At 33.5% G+C, this 15,734-nt stretch overlaps 1 protein-coding gene across 1 annotated transcript in view; it reads right to left on the bottom strand.

The window, feature by feature from the left end:
- Positions 1 to 15,734, bottom strand: part of APPL2 (adaptor protein, phosphotyrosine interacting with PH domain and leucine zipper 2) — a 1,154,621-nt gene that overhangs the window by 138,256 nt on the left and 1,000,631 nt on the right. The window lies entirely within an intron of this gene.

Genomic DNA, 15,734 nt, shown 5'->3' with positions numbered 1-15,734 from the left:
GGCATAGAAGAAGCTGTGAATGACATGGAAAATAGAATCCAAGAAGAGGAAATCAACATTGAGTTTCTGCTGAAACAAAATACACATTTACAAACAAAGCTGGATGACCTGGAAAATAGATCTAGGCGCAATAACATTAGGATTTTTGGATTGCCAGAAAATATTGAAGGTAACAATATTACTTCTTTTTTAACAACATGGCTCCCTAAAACTTTAGACTTACCAGAAGCATTCTCTTTTGGCATCGAAAGAGCACATAGATCTATAGCTAATAATAACTCTAACAAAAACTATCCTAGATCAGTTATAGTTAGATTTCTATCATCTTTTGATAAAGAGATGATTCTTAAATCTGCTTGGGCTAAAGCTCCTGTTAAGATTAATGAGACAACTGTGTGTTTTGACAATGACTATTCTTCCTTGGTAATAGCTAAAAGAAAAGTTTTCTGCCACTAATAAGGGAGCTTAAAAAGCACAGTTTAAAACATACCTTCTGTTTCCTGCCAAGCTAAAATCTTCCTTCCTGATGGTCCTAAAATTTTGATGACTTAGACTCTGCTTTACTGTTTATCAAAAAAAATAAGATTTTGGATAAAATAGAGGAAATGGAATGGGCTAGTCCTTCATTAAAGAGACTGGCAACTGAAACTTCGTGGAAGACTTCAGAGAAGAAGAAGAGACTAAAAAACAAATGATTTGTTCTATGTTTTTTTTTCTTTTTTCTCTCTCATCATTTTACTTCATTATTAATCTTTTTAAATATACTTCCTGCATTTCCAGAAAGCCACAAATATTCTGAAAAAGATTTAATCAAAGTTATTCTCTGTGTGCAAAGAAATGTTTTGTTTCATAACCAGTCAAAATATCTGAGGAACTAATAACAAGCTATTAATCAATTTGTTTCTCTTTCTGAAAAAGAGAAGAAAGGTCAGTAATTTGATACATTTTTTTTTCTTTTTTTTCTCCTTTTCTTCTTTTCTTTGTTTAAACAATGACATTCTATTTAGATTATGAAGTGGGTAAAGGGTGGGGGAGGGCAGGGAGAGAAGAGTAATGAAAATATGATAAATGAAATAACAACATATTTATTCCTTGTAAAAAGTTTATATGTTCTTCAAATGCTATTCCTAATTATACTTTCTTGATTATACTGCTTATGCTTGTTTGTAAATAATCTGTCATGCTTTAACTAATAATAATTAGAACTAAATAATAGTAAATAATATGTTTTATTTTTAACTCTATTAATATAAACAGTAAGTAATATTCCATTGTATATACTTCTTATAGCTTTCTCTTACATTTTTTTTTATTTCTGCTTTACACTCTTATTTTCTACTCTCTTTTTCTTTTCTTTATTCTTTCTCTTTATTTTTTTTTTTCATATTAATATATAGAAATGCTTTTGATCATATAGACACAGTAAATAATAAGATTTGCATAAAAATTGAGTTGGGACAAAAATATTGAGTTTTATTACTTATTAATAACTTTGGGCTTAATTTCACTTACATAGAGGCTGTAATAACCTGTAAAATACATTGCGAAGGTTTTGTCATGTTTAGATGCATTTACACTGCTAAATGAATGTTTGTCACTAGTTTTTAACAAGTTTCCCGCAAAATGTTAAGGGAGACAATCTGGGATGTGGGCTACCTCATGAACAGTGTCCTCGAGTTGTTTCAAAAGCTTCAACTCTCAGAATTCTCACAGAGAAGCTGAAAGCAGTCAATTTGACCTTTGACCCAGATATCAAACTGACACATCACAGATTCAGGAAGAACACTCTACCAGGAAGTAGAACTGATGCAAATGCGACTATGTGAAGGAAAATGAACTCTTTAACATTTAAATGTGAGTTATTTTATATAATTACTTAAATATCTATGTTATAATTCATAAAATATGTCAGTTATAATGATTTTAAATGATGCAGTTTCTTGTAGTAAGTAAATGTCTTATTTTAGAAGGCATAGAAAATGAAACATTTATTCAAGTGTTTTTGAAAATCGACTGCAGCATACTAATCTGTGTTAAAACTTATGTTCCAAACATATACATTACTATAACTCATTTAATTCATCTGATTGACAAGCATAAATAACTTTATAACTCTATTCTGGAAGAAATTGTCATGTGATATATTTTAAAGCAGTAGTATAGACATACAAAATACAGATGGCTTTTTACAATATTGCAAGTGTTTCTGAGAATTTGCATAACTATGCAGTATGACTTATAACAATTTCTATAAATATAATATTTTATTCTATTGACAATAATGAGTATGAGTAAAATGTTCATATACAAGCAATTCAATGTTTTTTTTGGAAGCTGTTGACTGCATTTACATGACAGAAAATAGATGCATCTTAATATATGTAATGTCTGAACCATATTAGCCAAAGTTTTTGATTTAAATGAATGTTAGAACTTATTTTTACATACTTTGAATAAATTAATATGTAAATATGCCTTCTTTTTTTTTTTTTTTTCTCTCTCTCTCTCTATCTCTCTCTCTCTCTCTCTCTCTCTTTCACTCTCTCTCCCTCTCTTACCGTCTTTTCTCTCTCTCCTCTTGGTTCCTAATATCAAGATTATTTGATTGCTATTTGAATACAAGTGTATTATATTACATAGCTGTATATAGTAGTATGAATAGTTTAAAAAAAAAAAAAAGTTTATTTTAGTTTATATGATGCTGTTTTATCAAATGTGTAGTCTTGTCTTGCTAGATAATTGAATTGAAAGCTGTTAATTTAAGTTAAATATAACCAGTATTAAATTGATAAGGTGGTAGCTGAGGTACTGCTGCTTAGGGTAGGGGGTTAACTTGAGTGGTAAATACTACTCTAAGTTGGATTTTAACTCAGGCTGGATGTAAGGTTTAATCCTTACATTATTTTCACTTGTTCATTGTTATATGTATATAGTTTTGACATCCACAATATATTTTGTACACTCATTGTCACTACAAACAAAATTGAATCCTATACAAAATCCCATAAGAGATTCAATAAATACAGCTATATTTAAAGGTACACCTAAAGGAGGAGATGTAACATTACTTATGTTGTTATTTGTTATTTTGATCATAAGATTCTTAAGTTTTAAAAATGCCAAATGACATCTTTAAAAGGAATTTCTTTAAACATTAATGGATTGAATAATCCATGTAAAAGGGCAAGCCTAATGAGATACATTAATTTACATAAGGCCAACTTAGTCTTCCTGCAAGAAACCCATCTCTTGAAAAAAGATATTGATAAACTAGCCACAAACAAATATACAGTATTGGTTAGTTCAGAGCACACTCAGAAAAAAAGAGGAGTGGCTATTTTATGGAATAAAAGTATGCCCATTCCTAAAACCATTAAGTCTTATCAGGATGACAAAGGAATGTTTTGTATGGTTACAATACAAATTAATGGGAAGACTTACACTTTAATGTATATTGGATACCTGCAATTGGTATTAATGCAGTGAAACATCATCTTGATAAGATCATATCATTCTCTATAGGAGGTATTATTTTAGCTGGTGACTTTAATTGTATACTACATGAAAGTGATACTACCACTATAGGAAAAAGAAGAATTACATCTAATGCAAAACATTTAAATGATTTTGCTAATGCTTATCATTTGAATGATATTAATAATCAGATAGATTCAAAATCATTACCATACACCTTTTTTTCTAACAGATACAAAACTTATTCAAAAATAGATAGGGTCTTTATTTCTAACCAGATGGTAACAGATTTAATTAATTCCAAAATCATTTCATGTCCTATATCTGATCATAATTCAATTGTTTTTGAATTCATGATAAAAAATACTCAATGTTCAGATCAAAAGGATACCAGCATACTTAACTCAACTAAAGACTATAAAGAATATATACTTTCAGAAGTAAAACATTTTTAGACATAAATAATACTCCTGAAGTCTCCATTGTCTATGTTTGGGATGCCTTAAAATCATATCTATATGGACAAAGTATCAGATGGTATAATAATAAAAGGAAATCTTGGGATAAGGAATTGTTAGATATTCAAAGTAAATTAGACTCTTATAAACATAATAATAAAGAAAATAGTATGGACAAGAAAGTTATTGAAGAAATAAACAAACTAAATGAAATACAAAGACATTTTAACTCATAAAGTTAAAATAACTTTAGAGAAATACAAGTTTTGTCTTATTCAATAAGCCCCAAATACTTACATAGACTTAAAAATAAAACAAAAGGTTGAATAAACAAAACCATATCAAAGAAATCTTTTCTCTAAGGAAAAAGAAGAATGTTTCTAGTATACCAGAAATACTAGATGAATTTAGAAATCACTTTCACAAAATTAACCGTAATAACATTAACATGGAACCTAAAGATAAAATAAAGGAGTTTATAACCACAAACATGAATAAAAAGCTTAATAAACAACAGATTAAACTATTGGAGAAAAGTATTTCATATACAGAGGTTATTACACAAATAAATAAGCTTAAATCAAACAAAGCACCGGGTAATGATGGTATTATACCAGAGATATATAAAATCCTTTCTAAAAGTACATATTCATTAATACATAAGGTTTTATTTTGGCCCAAACTGAGTTAATAACCCCCATCTTGGCAATATACATTTATTTAATTTTAAAACCTAATAAAGATCCAACTAGATGTACTTCATATCGGCCCTCATTACTTAATGTTGATTATAAAATGTTTATGAGTATGTTTGCTGATAGATTGAAGACAATCATCATTATAGATATAGATCAGACAGGCTTCATTGTAAATAGAAATACTTTTGATAATATAAGAAGAACTTTAACATTAATTGATTTTGCAAATAGGAAAAAGAAAGATTTAACACTTATTAGTCTTGATATAAGTTCAGCATTTGATTCAGTAAGTTGGGACTATCTGTTTTCCTTACTGAAGTGCACAAACTTCTCAGATGCATTTGTAAATCTAATTGAGCATTTATACAAAGGAACATTGGCTTATATTAAGGTAGGAACATATGTTTCACAAAAATACCCATTTTAAAGGTACAAAACAAGGATGTCCACTTTCTCCACTATTATTCACTTTAGTAATGGAGCCTTGGGCTAATTTGATCAGAAACAGTACTGACATAGAGGGTTTTGAAATAGATGAAAATACAACATCCAAAATTCAACTTTTGCAGATGATGTTCTAATTACATCAGCAGGATCTAATTCTTCTATGCAGTCTCTATTTGATAAAATGATGAATTTTAAAAGTATTTCTGGTTTAATATTCAATGAAGAAAAACTAAAATACTACCTATATATTCACGAAAAAATATTCTCATTAGTGATTTTACTAAATATGTACCCAATTCAGGTCAGATAACTTATTTAGGTATAATACTATCTAAAGATATTAAATCTATTATATATAATAATTATAATACCTGTTTTCTTAATATACAAAATCTTTTAATACCTGGAATAATATGTTTTTACTATGGAGGAGAGACTTACAATTATTAAAATGATAATATTCCCCAAGATTTTATACTTAATACAATCAATAATACTTCCACCTACAAAAATAATTATCAAGAAACTGAATACACTAATGTTAAATTTCCTATGGGCACCTAATAGACCTAGGATTGCATTAAAGAAACATACTAATAGCTGGTCTCAAGGGGTATTTCTTTTCCAGACTTTAATTTATATACTATCTCTTCTATTGTAAAAGTTATTACTTTATTAATAGATCAGTCATATGTAAATGGAAAGATTATTGGGAGCTAATTAGTATGCACTTCATGAAAATCTCCTTAACACATAAAAATATGATTGTAAATAACTCCATGTTATGGTTACTAAAGGAATTTTGTACTTCACCTATTACACCTAAACATATGGTTTGTTACCCATTAAATATTATTATTAGCCATAACTTTATATTCATGCACCCTAAGTATAGGAATGGGATTTTATTATATTCCTATAATGTATACTCAGGGTATGCTTTTGTCATCTACTTCTGAAGGAACTCATTTAGCTATAGATAATGATCTAAAGTACTGGTATCAGTTGATATCTGATAATAAAGTTAAAAATCTAGATTTCTTAAAACAAGAATTTGATCTAAGAGAAACTTGCTGGTTAGAGGTTCAGACCTTTAGACAACATCTCATTAATAAAATAGATCTAATGTCTATAACAGTTAAAGAATCTATTCCAACACTGATTGATTACTTGATATTAAATTTACAACATAAAGTTTCTGATAAAGGTAAACTTTCATACATACATAAAATTATCAGACAAGAAACTTTTTACAGTGTAGATACATACTGGAATTATTTCACTTCTATTAATGGGGACCCACCAAATCAACAAGATAAACAATATATATTGGAATCTGCCTATAGAACTACGTCTTCCATTGTCTGGAGACTTTAGACATGGAAATTTTACATAGATCTTTTATACACCTTTGATGATGAATAAAATAAATAATAAAGATAATCTATGTAAGAGATGTAATGTAGAAATTAATGCTGACTGGGCTCATATGTTTTATGACTGTATAAAATTGAAAGAATACTGGAAGTCAATTAATGAATTTTTGCAGGCTCTTTTACAGATAATTTCATTATTTCTAAATCTCTTATATTATTCAACACACCTGTACCTCAAAAGTGTTAAAAAGGTTAAGCTCCTTGTTATGGTCTATTCTAGCAGTGGCTAGGAAAATAATAACCAGAAATTGGATTTCAGATACACCTCCTTCGTTCAATGAATTTAAAAATGTTATGAATATAGTGTGCCATATGGAAATAAACACAATTAGGTCAAGAACAACTAGAAAAACATCTTATTATATTGTATGGGATAATTTACAACATTTGTTAAAAAAATCCTAATTTCAATAGCATGGTATTTTAGTTTAATTAATTGATCTGATTGTAGTGGATGTCTTTGTAAATACTTTAGTTGTTTTGTTGAATGTTATAATCATATCTATTTTTAATTACTTGTATAAAATTGTTATGATATTTCTCTTGTATGTTAAAACAATAAACCTGTTTTGAAAAAAAAAAAGGTGGAGACACCCAAGAGGCTGAAGGTTGAGACTCGAAAGCCTTCAGGTACACCGACTCCTCATCAGAAGGGGTAACAGTGGGCCAGCTGCACCTCTGCTTAAGGATCTCTAAGATGTCAACAAAGGAGACATCATCAGAGGATGACTTGGGGGACCCTTCTGACTCCAAGTTTGGTGTTGGAGGTAAGAGACTCATCCTGGGAGTCTACATGCTTCCTCTTGCATGTCCTCTTCCGAGGTGGCTCCTCAGAAAGGTATTCCAGGGAGGTCTCGGAAGAGTGGGGACCAGCAGCCGGGGGCACATGAGATTGCGGGTCTCTGCTGTCTAGATAGGAAGTAGGTGCTGAGATGGAGGTCAGTGCCCGAGGGGGAAGAGTGTTGGTACCCCTGGGGGGAGATGATGATTGGGACAGCACACTCCTCATCATCTCGATGGCTGACCTCTCCAGCTCCGAAAACCACCCCAGCTCCGAGGAGACGGAGGAAGTCATCGGCTCCAGAACCATCGGCTCCGAGATAGATGTAGGGTCCGAGCTCACCCTAGCCAACGCACCGAGATGGAGACTGAATCAAAGAGGTCTAGTTCTAAGCCTCCCTGTCGGGGCTGACTGGGGATTTTCAGCTCCTAGACACCATGGACGATACCAAAGGTGTCAGAGCGGAACTCAGCTCCGAGACAGCCTCGGGGGGAGTTGGAATAGAGGGTTCTGCAACCAGCAGTACCGTGCACTCCGGCTCCGAAAACACAGCATGGCTCAGAGGAGTAACCACAGAAGGGGAAATGGACTCAAGTGGCTCCGGGACTGACTGGGTCGGAGCCAAAAGCATTTTGGGTAAGGCAGACAACTTCAAGAGTCTCAGCACTATTCTCTCCACATCTTCTTCTGATAGGCTTCTGGAAGACAGTGTGGGAGATCTAGACCTCTGTAAGATAGGGGACCTTAAAGTTGGTGAGACTGGCAAAGGATCTCTGGACCGGCTCCGATGTCTGCTATTAGTGGTCGGCTCTGAAATGCCTGGGGCTGAGACTGTAGCCATAGTAGCTATGCCCGCTATCAGTTCAGAAATCAGTGGAGCCGAGGAGGGAGAAAACTTGCCTGGTTTTGACATTTTGGGAGGTGGTTCCGAGGCATCGGATGGTGCCGGGGAATGCCTCTTGGAAGGTTTAGCCTTTTCTTTTTTAGATCCATGCGATTTGGAAGAGGAAGACAAACTGGCCAAGTCTTCCTCAAAGGAAAGCTTAAGGACACCTTTTAATATTAGTTTATTCTTCTGCTCCTGTAAGACCCTGGCACTGAAAGAATGGCAAAACAAACATGTTTCTTGTAAATGAATGGCTCCGAGGCAATACACACAGTTACTGTGGCCATCGGTAATACACATCTTCTGCAAGCATTTCATACTTTTCTTAAACCCCGAGGGTTTATGATCTTTTGCCTCTTTAGACATGGCACTGAGATGCAGCAAAAGGACACAAGCTAAAAACACAGAGGACTAGTTCCTCTAACTTAAACGGGCCTAGCCCTGGGTAGAGAAGAGAGAAAAACCTAGGTCCTCTAACTCAAACGGACCTAAATAGGAGGATAGTAAAGGTCTGAAACTACCAAATCTACTTGACACACACACACACACACACACACACACACACACACACACAAAGTAGAGGCCTCTATATACATTCTATGACGCAGAACCAAAAAGGGTTGAAATATGAAGAACCCTTGTCAACTAAAGCTAAATATCCGACTAATAAGTAGGCGGATTACTCTAAAACTAACTAGCTAAGCTAATAACACCACATACTAAAGAACACTGTACACAGAAGGTTAAATTGAGTGCAACACGCACCTTAACAGCAAGCACTAATTATCAAACTTATGAACTACCAAATTGTCTAAGCTAATCTTGCACAGCAAACAACAACTAGAGGCAGAATGCCCATCAAATAGAACAAACTGGCATACAGGATACCAAGAACAACAAGGCAACGGCCAACCAGTTCTCAACAATAATTCGCTAAATAGAAGAAAAAGGGAACTTCAGCAAGACTAAACTACTCTAGCTATAGTAAAACACTAGCAAAGGTAATATAACTAGAAAAGTTAAGCTGTAATATAGAAAAAAATAGCGATTATACTGGTGCACCATGGGATACCTACCCTGCCACGAGCCAACTAGAAGACTTTGAGCTTGCTAATAGGCCGAGTCGGAGCCGAGGATCGGCTCCGAACCCATTTGTAAGAATGAAGGCGAGATAGGACTACTGAACATCACTATATTTCTAAACATTCTTAACAACCTACCTCCCCTTCATATTAAAAGAATAAAAATCAGCCACAATACATGGTTGACACTTTCAATTAAACAACTGATGGTACAGGGAAATAAAGCATGGAACGAATGGATTATAAATAAAACCAATACAAATCTGCAAAATTGTAGGCATCTTAGAAATAGTTACCAAGGAAAAGAAACATTTTTCTGTTAACATGCAAACCACTAACATAAATAACCTCCCAAAATTTTGGTCATCCATTAACTCTATACTCAATCCAGGAATCAAGAATGACACTAATCCATGGCCTAATAAAACACCTCATCAAATTGCCAGCATATTTAATTCACATTTTACTGACAGTATAGGCAACTTAGCCACCCCCTTAACACTTCATACATCACACAATGAGAATGCATCAAACTTAATGTTTATTTCTCATTGTTTTCCCTTAGCACAGACGTATGTAGACCCTTCAAAATATTCTCATATTTTCCAACTATAACCTGTATCCATAAATTTCATAAAAAGGCTCCCCTACAAACTCAAATCTTATTCATCCTCTGCAGACAACCTTCCTTCTGAATACTTTAAAATTGCTGTAATGCCATAGTGTACCCTGTAACTATCCTTATTAACAGATCTATCACTGAAGCATACATTCCAACTATCTGGAAAAAATCAATTATAATTCCACTGCACAAAGGAAGTAACCTCACAGAGGTATCCAGCTACCATCCCATTGCCATTCTGTCCCCCCATCCAAAATAATAGAGAAATGTGTCCACAAGCAAGTACTATACTATCTTCTGCAAAACAAACTACTAACCCCTACAAAACATGGTTTCAGGCCTTCCCACAGTATCACAACTGCTCTTTTCTCTTTTATTAATACAGTGAATAAAGCCAGGGACTTTGTAAACTTGTCTCTACACTATTTTTAGACATCTGTAACCATTTAACACGGTCTCCAACTCAAAACTCCTGTATCAACTCTCCACCTTGGGTCTTGCCATCACCCCTCTGAACTGGTTTACAAGCTATCTATCTAATAGGAAACAATCTGTAAAATGACAAGGCTCAATCTCTCCATACCTACCTAATATTACTGGGGTTCTCCAAGGATCAGTCCCTTGGCCCCCTTCTGTTTAACATCTTTAACAACAACCTAAATACCTCATCCTGTTACAATATGCCAACAACTTGTCATATAATTTATCCCGCCTTCAACACAACACCAGAGGCCTTTTCCTGCATTGAAATTTGGCTTAATAATTTCCAACTGTTACTTAACCCTAAAAAAAAAGGCACTTCTCCTTACTCCCAAAACTTATATATTGGACAAATCAAAATTCAACATTTATTCCCTAAAGAATACTGTAATCAAAGTAGTTCCAAATACTAAGCTCCTAGGTGTCACCATTCTTCATATCCAGAATTGCATAAAAATAACCAGAAACTAGGGTAGTCTATTGACAAACATTATCTGCACACATCCAGCAAAGCTATTCTAGCTAATAACTAACAATCACCTTCTCCGCTATATGAAACCTCTAGTCTTACTAATCTTCAGACATCACGTAAAGCTAAATTTGAATCCTGTTATAACAAAATAGCTAAATTTGCTACTTCCTCTACTTACTGTACTCATCACTGGTCCTCTCTCCAGTCCCTAAAAATGTCTTGAACCTCCACAACACCTTATCTATCTACAACTCTAACAGCTCACGGTACTATTCATAAACCCAAAACCTGCCCTGCTATCATTACTGTTCTACAATGCTATACTCCCACAAGACACCTCAGACCAAAGGACAAACAACGTCTCTCACTGCACAGCCAATTATATCTGCAGGCAAAACCTTTACTCCTATTCATCTTGTAAAGCTTGGAATAACCTTCCTGCAAACATTAGAACAAACCCACACCTGATGTCCTTCAAATACTAAAGAATTCTTGAGTAAATCTTGGATCTGCTCCTGTTTCAAGCCAGGTTAAATAATAAAACATCTGCTTCATATTCTCTGGCTTTAACCCATAAATCCTGCCCCTATACTTTGTCTCCACTTTCCTTAACCTCTTCATTTTCATCTATACAACAGTAATCCCCCTTTTTCTTATAACTCTCATTGTCTCTTTTTTTTCTGTCACTCCACTTTCCTCTCTCCTGAAGCCTATCTTGCTCTATCTCATAACCTACTTCTTAATGTCCTTCTCAGTATTATATCTGTATATAATTTTTATTTTCTTATGCTTTTTTTCTTCCACACAGCATTTTTAAACTGTATACAAAATTTCAAACTGTATTCCTTTTATAATATTGTATTATTAATACCATAATTTTTTCTGTACTTCTGTGCATTTCTCCCCGGGCCCCTGCTGAAAATGGGTTTCCTGGACCCATTCGGACCTTACTGGTAAAGAAATAACAATACATAATATAGAAATTGGAAATCAAAGTCTAAACCAATTGTATTTGAATTACTGAATATTTTAAAAGATACAAAATAACTGGAAGATGGACCTTTAGAAAAAGGAACGAACATTTACATTGAAATAAATGGAAATTCGGGGAACAATACATGTAGACTAATGTTCAGGAGGAGGAGTGAGGTTTAAGGGGAGGTAGGAATTTAGCAATGTATGCAATGTTGGACTGATAACTACAAAGAAAGAAAAGATACGAAAATGTATGTAAATAGAAACATATTAATATGGGTTTTCTATTAATGGGTGTTTGCATATACCTTAAGTGATAATTAAATAAAATAAACAATTACTAGAAAATGGATATCAAAGTCTAAACCAACTGTTTTTGATGTCTTGAATATTATAAAAGAGATAAAACTGGAAGAGGGATTTTTAAAAAAGGGACAGAGCAAATTACAAACTAACTAAATGGAAATTGTGGGAATGGTACATGCAGAATAATGTTCAGGAGGACGGGTGAGGTTTAAGGGAAGGCAGGATTTTGGCAGTTTATGTAATGCTGGACTGATGACAACCACAAAAAAGAAAATATATAGGATGTATAATGTATGTACAAGGGAAAATATGGTTTATTTCCTTTTCTGTTAATGTATGTTTGGCATTATTTTAAGTAATAATTTAATAAAGATTTTTTTTAAAATGTATTGCTACAAAAAAAAATCATCCATTATGACATTTTTGTAGGGGGTGCTGCCTGTAGTAGCTGTGACTGGATTTTGGAATCTGTCTATTTTCTGGGTGGAAAGTAAGCAACTGCTAAGTGTATGAACTGGTACAGAGGTTGAGATAACTGCCTAGTTTGGATAATGGCAATTACTGTTAGATGCTCGTGCATAATGCTGCACTTTCAGTGACGTTTCAGATAAAAGTGTTGTTCTCTCTCCAGTTCTGTTCCATGATGTGCATTAAATATATAACTATACAAAAAAGTGAAATAAATCAAATACATTGTATTTTACTCAAGTCAGTGATGGCTATTATATCAGGTTACACTATTTAAAAAGTGTCTAGTTCTGGTCTGCTCATTAAGCTGTTAGCATTCAACTAGTAGATATTAACAGGAAGGAAATCCTTACTGTGATTATAATAATTTTGAGCAAGAGGGCCTGGATTTTTGGTTTTATGTTACTATATAGGAATGTTAATAGAAACAGGGTTAAAAAGGATTTTGTTATGGTAGCTAAGGAGATGTGGGAAGAGATTAAACAAAAAATACAAAAACTGAGAAACTGGAAGCTCTGTTTTATGTACATGGATAGCAAGATACAAAAAGTGAAAATGTTTTTAGTCACTTTAGTTTTATACGCAGGTCAGGAATATTTTTTATCAACCAGAAGATAAGTTGTTGATAGCAATTAATAAACAGTTGAAGGATTTGATCTGGGAGTGAAATAGGGCAAGAAGCGAATGGGATAAGTTGTTCCTTCCAAAAGAGCAAGGTGGTTTGAGATTACCTGATCTGAAGGGATATTTCAGTTACACAGTTAAGGCTCCATACACAGCACAAGCAGAAAGCTACAATTCAAAGTGGAAAGGGATGATGATGAAATAGGGGGGAGCTTAAGATGTAAGAAGCGACTGTATGTGAATTCAGTAATAGGAGTTCGGAGTGAATTTACATATTATTCCCCAAGTTATAAAAACTGGGCTAGACAGAATTTACATTTCACAGGAACATGTGCATTTAATTGAAAGACTTGATACTCACCCAATAACTATTTCAGATCATGTGCCAATAATAACTAAAATAAAAGCACCAGGTAATTAAATAAACATAAGACATTGGCACTTTCCCACCTATCTGTTGAAAAGAGAGGGATTTAAGGGATGGGGAGTGAAATATAGCTAAGGAGTGGAGTTTAAAAATAGAGTGGAAATAAAAGAAAGGGAACTAGGGTTAAGAAGTAACAAGAATTATTTAGAGGACTGACAAATGTTAAAGTATTGCAGAATAGGGGGGATCTCACAGAACAAGAAGAGATCAACTACAGAATGCTAAGCAGAAAATAAGGGATTACCTTGAAATTATGCACAACCTTAGAAAGACTGCTGTTAAGCAACTGTTTTTGATAATAACACTAGAGCACAAAAACTTTTAGCACAATTCAGGCAGCACAGAGTAGAAAGTGCTGTCGCCAAAGTTACGATGCCTGTAAACAAGGCAGGTAACAAGAGATCCTACAGAGGTATGAGAAATATTTCGGAAATTCTATGAGAGTCTCTATAAAGCAGAGAAATATGAAAATCACGAAAAGATACAAATGGAAATATTTATGGAAGAATTAAATATGCCAAGGTTAGAGGATGATGAAGATCGATTACTAATGGTTAGGATCAGAGGAGATGAGATAAAAATTGCGATGTATAAACAATTTACAAGACAGTCCCCAGGAATAGATTGTATTCCTGTGGAAGTTTGGAAGCTATGAGGAAAAAAGCTGATAAAGATCTGGAAAGTTTTGTTTAACAGTATTTTAAGAGGAGGAGAAGTACCAACATCCTGGAAGAAAGCAGTGGTAGCTGTAATACCTAAAGAGGGTAAAGATCCATCAGATCCAGCTTCATTCAGGCCCATTTCAATCCTAAACATGATTATAAAGTGTTCATGTCCATAATGGCTAAAACAATGGCAAAAGTAATGACAAAATTGATAGATATGGGTCACCGGGGTTTTGTGGAGGGGAGCCAAACATTTGACATTAACTGAACACTGATGATCCAGAAGGAAGTAGAATGTAAGAAAATACCATTGTTGTTGTTGGGTCTTGATGCAGAGAAAGCATTTGACAGAGTAAGATGGGACTTTATGAGAAGGGCAATGGAAGCTTTTGCATTTCCTGAAAAAACTGTAAGGTTGATTAGGAGTATATATGATTTACTTATTTATTTATTTATTTTACATTTGTTGACCGGGCTAGTCTAACTGGACATAAATATCCGTTTTCAGTAGAGGCCCGGGAGAAAAAAAAGCGTACAAATAATAAACAATTTATTACATAAACATAAATAATATAAAAAAAAACAATACAAGGTAGAATGAAAAAAATTTGTTTCAAAACAAACACACAAAGTAAAATAGGATAATATATACTTACTATACTACTATAAAAAACTTTTAAAAAAAAAAACAGAACAAAAAACAATAAAAAAAAAACACAATAGTGAAGTAGCTCAGTAAGGGGAAATGGGGTAAAAATAGGTGAGTGAGAACATGTGATTTCAGTTTGCACACAACACAGCCATTGTGTTTGAGATGTTCTTTAATGTGTTTTTTTTTAGAGAGAAAGGAGTTTTAGAGTTGGGAGTTGGAGATGAAAATTAAAGTGGGTGGGGTCCTGTCTGATAATTTCTGCTTGAGCAAAGGAACCAAGGACAGGTGTCCTCTTTCCCCTTTATTATTTGCATTATATTGGCATTACACTATTGGCAAAGAAAATAAGGGACTCAGAAATTTAAGGATACAATTGGTATGTTAGTCAAGAAAGCTGGCTTTATTTGCAGATGATATTTTATATCTGACAAAACCAGAAAAAGACATTGCAGTGTCGTGGAACATTTTGAGACAGTTTCAAATCCTTTTGGAATACAAAATTAATGAAGCTAAAACAAAGGCAATAGTGGTAAATTACATACCCACATTATGAACTGGTTCAAGAAATCCCATATTTAAGGGGACATGATAAAATGAAGTATTTTGGAGTATGGATTAAAAATGATTCTAGTATGGCAGCTAAGGATATGTGGAAAGAGACTAAATAAAAGATAATACAAAAACTGAGAAAATGGAAGCTTTGTTATATGGATATGGATAGTAAGATACAAGCAGTTAAAATGTTTTTAGTCATTTTAGTCTTATACACAGATGAGGCATA

This window comes from Protopterus annectens, chromosome 11.part0, assembly GCF_019279795.1.
Source record: "Protopterus annectens isolate FY-2018-M chromosome 11.part0, PAN1.0, whole genome shotgun sequence".
Classification (NCBI taxonomy): domain Eukaryota; kingdom Metazoa; phylum Chordata; order Ceratodontiformes; family Protopteridae; genus Protopterus; species Protopterus annectens.
The sequence above is the reverse complement of the archived record's forward strand: the minus strand, read 5'-3'. Positions and strand labels throughout refer to the sequence as shown.